Below are 6,000 nucleotides of genomic sequence, written 5' to 3'. Positions count from 1 at the left end.
CAAGCAGTGGAGAGTGGCTGACGCCTGGGTGACGTCGGTAGGGTGCCGCACGGCGCGGCGCAGCGCAGCGGGACGAGTCCTTGCTCCTGTCCCCCTCCTCCTCCTCCCCCTCCTCCTCCCCCCCCCCCTCCTACTCCTACTCCGCCACCTACTCCTGCCGATGGCGGCGAGTATAAAAGGCTACACTGCGAGCCCCGCGGCGGAAGTGCCGCCGCAGACCGACTGTCCACTCCCGACGCGACAACGACGACGGTAAGTGTGATCTACAAGATACCTACGCACAGCTGTCCTTCAGACGTACCCGATATTCAGTCTACGCGGGCACCAGTATATGTTGGAACTAGTGTGTCTATCCACCTGCCTCTACAGGTACAAGACTGCATCACATTATACTTCCCACATTGTTCAGACGCTACAACTGGACAAGACTTACTGGATCCTCTTTCAGTAGATGAAATTTTATGAAGCCAATGCAGATTAGATATGAGTTCATTGGGGAAAAAATAAGTCACCCAGGGGCGTAACACAATGACAACAGTATTCATTCGCTACATATTGGACAGGAGTGGATATATCAGACACCGATGCCGAACAACTGCCGTCGCTAGAGATCGACCAGGTTACACGAATGCTGTCTGCGATGATAGATAGTTCCACTTGGAACTAGAAATTGTCTATAGTATTTCAAATCCGCGAATTTTACAGGTACACAATTTTCCTTTTTCCTGGTCACTCCTCTTACCAAGCATTCACTCTTTTCGTCCGTTGAGCACGAACTGCCATTTGGAAGACATCAGCTTTTTTCAAGATCATGCTCGAACAGCAAAACCTAGAGTCCCAGCAGGACGATATAATCTTTCTGATCCAAAGTTTGTGTCGCGTAAACCGTATCACATTATTAGAAAATGCTGGGTCCTCTTCCAATTTGCGTCTCCCCATGATCGCTGCTCGCCCTGAATACTCCGTTAGGCCTATAAACAGTCCGAATCGGGTGCGCCGTAGAAGAGCGTGCTTTAACGACCTCGGCTACGGAAGCAGAGCCGTCCAGAGTGTTCGTTTGGGGACGGATACTGCTTTGTACTGAAGGGGTTTATCAGGCACAATCTAGGACTCATTTCAGCGGTCGCCATCTGTCATGATCGTCCATTAGACAAAGTTCTCATGTAAATTTCTTGTTGACCGTCATATTCCCTACTACTTGTGAAATCATTTGTTTCTGCAGGTAGACACATCCGTGAAATTCATCCCTTGTTATACAGGATAATCTTTCAAACGTCCCAGAATGTTCATCCTTACTTCACGTCAATCTTGCACCATATGTTACACACCGCGGTGTCCCTTTGAGAACATCCTGAACACTAATGTAATCTTCTGTAACAGTTTCCCACAACCCCTCCCCGTTCATTATATGCAGACTCCTGTGTGTACTGTTAATTTCGATGCATTAGGTATATAATTTTAAGTCCACTGAGATGCAAAAAGGAGTGTTAGAACATTACAGAAGTCCATTATGACCTCTGGTGTTCATGCATAGCTCAAGCAACGCAGATGTATAAAACTCGACTGTAACAACAAATGGCTCTGAGCACTATAGGACTTAACTTCTAAGGTCATCAGTCCCCTAGAACTTAGAACTACTTAAACCTAACTAACCCAAGGACATCACACACATCCATTCCCCGAGGCAGGATTCGAACCTGCGACCGTAGCGCCTACAAACGCTCGGCCACCTCAACCGGCCACTGAAAACACATAGCAATTAAAGCGTATTACTAAACTTATCAGGATCACCATGTAGTAACTCATGTACACATCAGCCGAGAGTTACATCGCAAGAAACAACTTTCTACTGTATTGCAAAGGTACTTTGAAGCCTGCCATCTCCGCAGCCCCGGGAATGGTATCGATACTTTGCAAGCTTGTGTCCATTGGCAAGTGCATAGGTGTGAATACTATTTTGGTGTTGAATGGCACTAAGCGCACTGCAACAAAAAGGCAGAACACATGTTCGCGAACATCACTAACATGTCACTGTGCTGACTGATTGCCTTAAACAAACACAGAAGACAAGAATGGTGCCATAAAAGAACACAGCATACAGCTGCGTCGTTGCGTTGTTCTCATCAATTCGAAAATCTCATGCAGCCTTAATACTCTTACCGAAACGGAAGTTCAAGATTTAATTTCCTGTCAATGATGAAATCATTAGAAACGGACAACAAATTGGGACAGAAGGAAGAATGAACAGAAGATCGGTTGCATTCTTTTCACAGGAGCCATTCTAGCACTCGCTTTAATCGACTTAGGAAAACTACAGAAGATCTTAACCTGAAATGGTCAGATGAGAGCTGAACTTTCCCCTCCGGAATACGAGTCCAGTCCCTCAATCAATACCCCTCCTAGCTCGGTCACTTCATTAACTGAAAGTCATAATAAACAATAAGGAGCCATTATTGACTCACAGTAGGATACTACTGATGTGCCAAAATGTTGTGGTTTCGTTTGGTTTTTGTCTGATGGGCAACGTAACGGCTTTTCTTTTTAATCTTCCAAACTCTTCAAAGGCCTCCAGTCAGCAGTAACACCCTGAAAATTTCGTGTCTAATCACGCTAGTATTTTCTAACAGCAATTGAAAATTGACTTATTTGCGGAATCTGTAAGACGCTTGTATGGATCCTTTTGTAAACGCAATGTGTAAGAATGGTGAATTCACGGCCTTCAAGTAGCTTAAGTATCACAACACACTTGCTTCCATGGAACACACAGGAGAAACTTCCCACGAGCGATGTACTGTAAGTCGGAGCGGTGCTTATCACATCTGCCATAATAGATAAACACCCAAGGCGTATGTAAATAAAGGTTCATTTACAGCGTCCAAATCTATAGAAATTATCTCATTTTTCTCCAAAAGTCCCTTCCCATTGACAGGTGGCGCAGTTGTTAAAAAAATGGTTCAAATGGCCCTGAGCACTGTGGGACTCAACATCTTAGGTCATAAGTCCCCTAGAACTTAGAACTACTTAAACCTAACTAACCTAAGCACAGCACACACACCCATGCCCGAGGCAGGATTCGAGCCTACGACCGTAGCAGTCCCGCGGTTCCGGACTGCAGTGCCAGAACCGCACGGCCACCGCGGCCGGCGGCGCAGAGGTTACCTGATTGAATTACAGAAGTGCAAATTTAATTTTTGTGGTCCTACACAGATTTAATTTTCCGCTGTTCCCTTGTTTTATTGATGATCGCTGGTATGGTATCTTCAACAATATGGCAGCCGATCTATTTTCTCTCGATTACCCATCGATTCAGGTGCATTATTCCTCATGAACTTGATGTCGACGTCGGGTAGAACTTTTAACGTTCCTTCTTTCCTTCATCTTTCGTTGCTAAACGTAGACCATATCCATACACGATCTCTTCGACTGAGTTGAAAACATGCCCTTAAATTTAAAAGCTGAAAACAGGTTTGACAGGAAACACCGCTGAAGAACTCGAAAGCACTGTTTCATTTGCCTGTTTGTTTTGCTGCTTACGCCGACTTGCGATAATCTCTTCGAACGGCATGTCATTTACGTCTCTGAGTTGGGTTTGCAACTTTATAAAGCACATTTCTGATTTGTTTACTACTTACGGTTAGTGGTTTACGCAATGGTAAGTCACTTTCGTGATTAGTAACACAGAGTACGTAATCATTGTGTCTGTCGTTTTGCCTCATTTCTGCTTGCACAACTAGTGTTTCTTTGTGTAACTTTATACGAGTTCTGCAGAAAGTGTTTCCACGGTCTTGTAACAGATGTTCATGGGGGAGTCTCGTCTATATATGAAGGGCTTATTTCAATAGTGGTACAAGTCCATTACCTCCACTTTTCTGCCTATAATGCTTCTGAAATTAATGATCCAAATAAACAGAAAGAAAGATTCGTCCCTAGCAGGAAGCCATATGCTTGAATATTTCTGGTAGCCCAACTGCAGATTTTCCAGCGTTCATTTAACTTTAGCACTCTGTATCTCACAATGAACAAAAAATGGACTTCTACCACTATTGAAATAAGCCCTTCCTATGTCTGCTTTCTACGTCATCTTAGTAGACCAATAAAGCTATGATTATGTAAACTTAAGGTGATGATGATGATGATGATGAGGTCCCATACTCTAAGGAGAGTAGGGGACGATGCGGGAGACCCGCACGGCTGTACTACGCAAGGTCCTAGTGGAGGTGGTTTGCCATTGCCTTCCTCCGACCATAATGGGGATGAATGATGATGATCAAGACGACACAACAATACACAGTCATCACGAGGCAGGAAAAATCCCGCCGGGAATCAAAGCTGGGATCCTGTGCGCGGGAAGCGAGAACGCTACCGCAAGACCACGAGCTGCGAACAGACTGAAGGTGGCGTGGGGAGAGAGGAAAGGAAAGGAACTAAGGCTGTGAGCTGCATCGGAACTTTATGCGGAATCAGCGGCGACGATTGAAAATGTATACCTGACCGGGACTCGAAACAGGGATCTCTTGATTACTAGGCAGTTGTGATAAACACTGCTGCACGCGGTCAGTGGTTGTCACAACAGCGCGGACTCTCTCGCTACACTCCCCAGTCAACTCACATTCCCACCTACCATCTAGCATCCGCAATCCCCGCCCATGTCTTCCAAAGTCGCTAATTTTAAATTTGACCTAGAGGTAGAAAGTAGATGTGCATATGCACAGAAAGTTGAGTATTCATTGCCCATCAAGGCGAATTGATTATATGTATTTGTGGTGTCTGCTCTTTCGGACGTGTCGTAATGAACTAACACCACATACATACAAACACACACACACACACACACACACACACACACACACACACAATGCATTCACATAAAACTGATTGGCCTCGGTAGGCAATGAATCCAAAACCTTCAATTAGGGGACACATTTACGTTTAATCTCCAGTAGGAGTCTAAAATTAGCAAGCATGGGGGACATGGAGAGGGACTGTAGGTAGGTGTCGAGATACTCCGCGCGTTTGGCAAGAAGTCTGTCCTGGAGATTCAGGGTTCAAATACTGGTCCGGCACACATTTTCACTCGTAGCCGCTGATTCCGCATAACATTCCGATGCAGAGTTGATGTCAATAGTTTCTTCCTTTTCATTTCCTTTCCTTCTCACTCCTACACGTATCACAGCTACCGATTCCACATGGTGTATGTTCTTTTGGTGATGCCCAGAAGAACAGATACCACGAATTCATATATAACAGCCATTATTATTGTTTCCTTGAAATCTTGTGGTACATTGTCACTGAACAGGATCAAAGAAGTGAACAAGGCACTGGCAATCATATGAAACGACGTCCCCTTTGAAAAATTATTGAATTGCTGTGCTGGTAAACCTCTTACATTATTTGCTTTTCAAACGGCTGAGCAAAACTGAACGTACTCAGACATTACTCTCTTTACTTATTCTGATCGACACTAAACTGACACACAATATTTTAGCGCAACGCAATCTGACTTTCAAGAATCCCTACAAAAGAATGGCTCTGACTAACATTAACCTATACCTTTCACAAATCACTTACCTCACAAAAATCTTCGTTACTCAAGATACTGCAATACAGCGAGCGCCACTACTGCCAGCTAAATAAAAGATTCAAACTACTGAAGGCACTAACTACTGATAGGCATAGTTAGCAAATGAAAGATTTTAATAGAGAACAAACAATGTATTTACCTCAACAGTGTTCAAAAGTCATAATGTATATAGCAGTTCATGACATCCAGTCTTACAAATTTCAAAACTCCGCCACTGCTGCCCGCTCACCCCAAATTGCGCAACGCTACGCACTGTTAACATCCAGCTGCCCAACACTACAATAGCCAACAACAATGCAAACCAGCCACAGACTGCACACAGCACAGCCAGTGATTTTCATACAGAGCGCTACGTGGCGTTACCAGTATAAAAACCTAAACAGCCTACTTACATAGCCCCCATGCTCCCCACAAAAAAT

General features: G+C 44.4%; 1 protein-coding gene across 1 annotated transcript in view; it reads left to right on the top strand.

Annotated features, from left to right (window-relative positions):
- Window positions 1–204: 204 nt before the first annotated feature.
- LOC126271954 (aromatic-L-amino-acid decarboxylase-like) overlaps window positions 205–6,000 on the top strand; it is a 205,268-nt gene continuing 199,472 nt past the window's right edge. The window contains exon 1 of the mRNA XM_049974392.1: window positions 205–252. The gene's annotated coding sequence lies outside the window, so the exon portion shown is untranslated. The remainder of the gene's footprint in view (window positions 253–6,000) is intronic.

This window comes from Schistocerca gregaria, chromosome 5, assembly GCF_023897955.1.
Source record: "Schistocerca gregaria isolate iqSchGreg1 chromosome 5, iqSchGreg1.2, whole genome shotgun sequence".
NCBI lineage: Eukaryota > Metazoa > Arthropoda > Insecta > Orthoptera > Acrididae > Schistocerca > Schistocerca gregaria.
The sequence above is the reverse complement of the archived record's forward strand: the minus strand, read 5'-3'. Positions and strand labels throughout refer to the sequence as shown.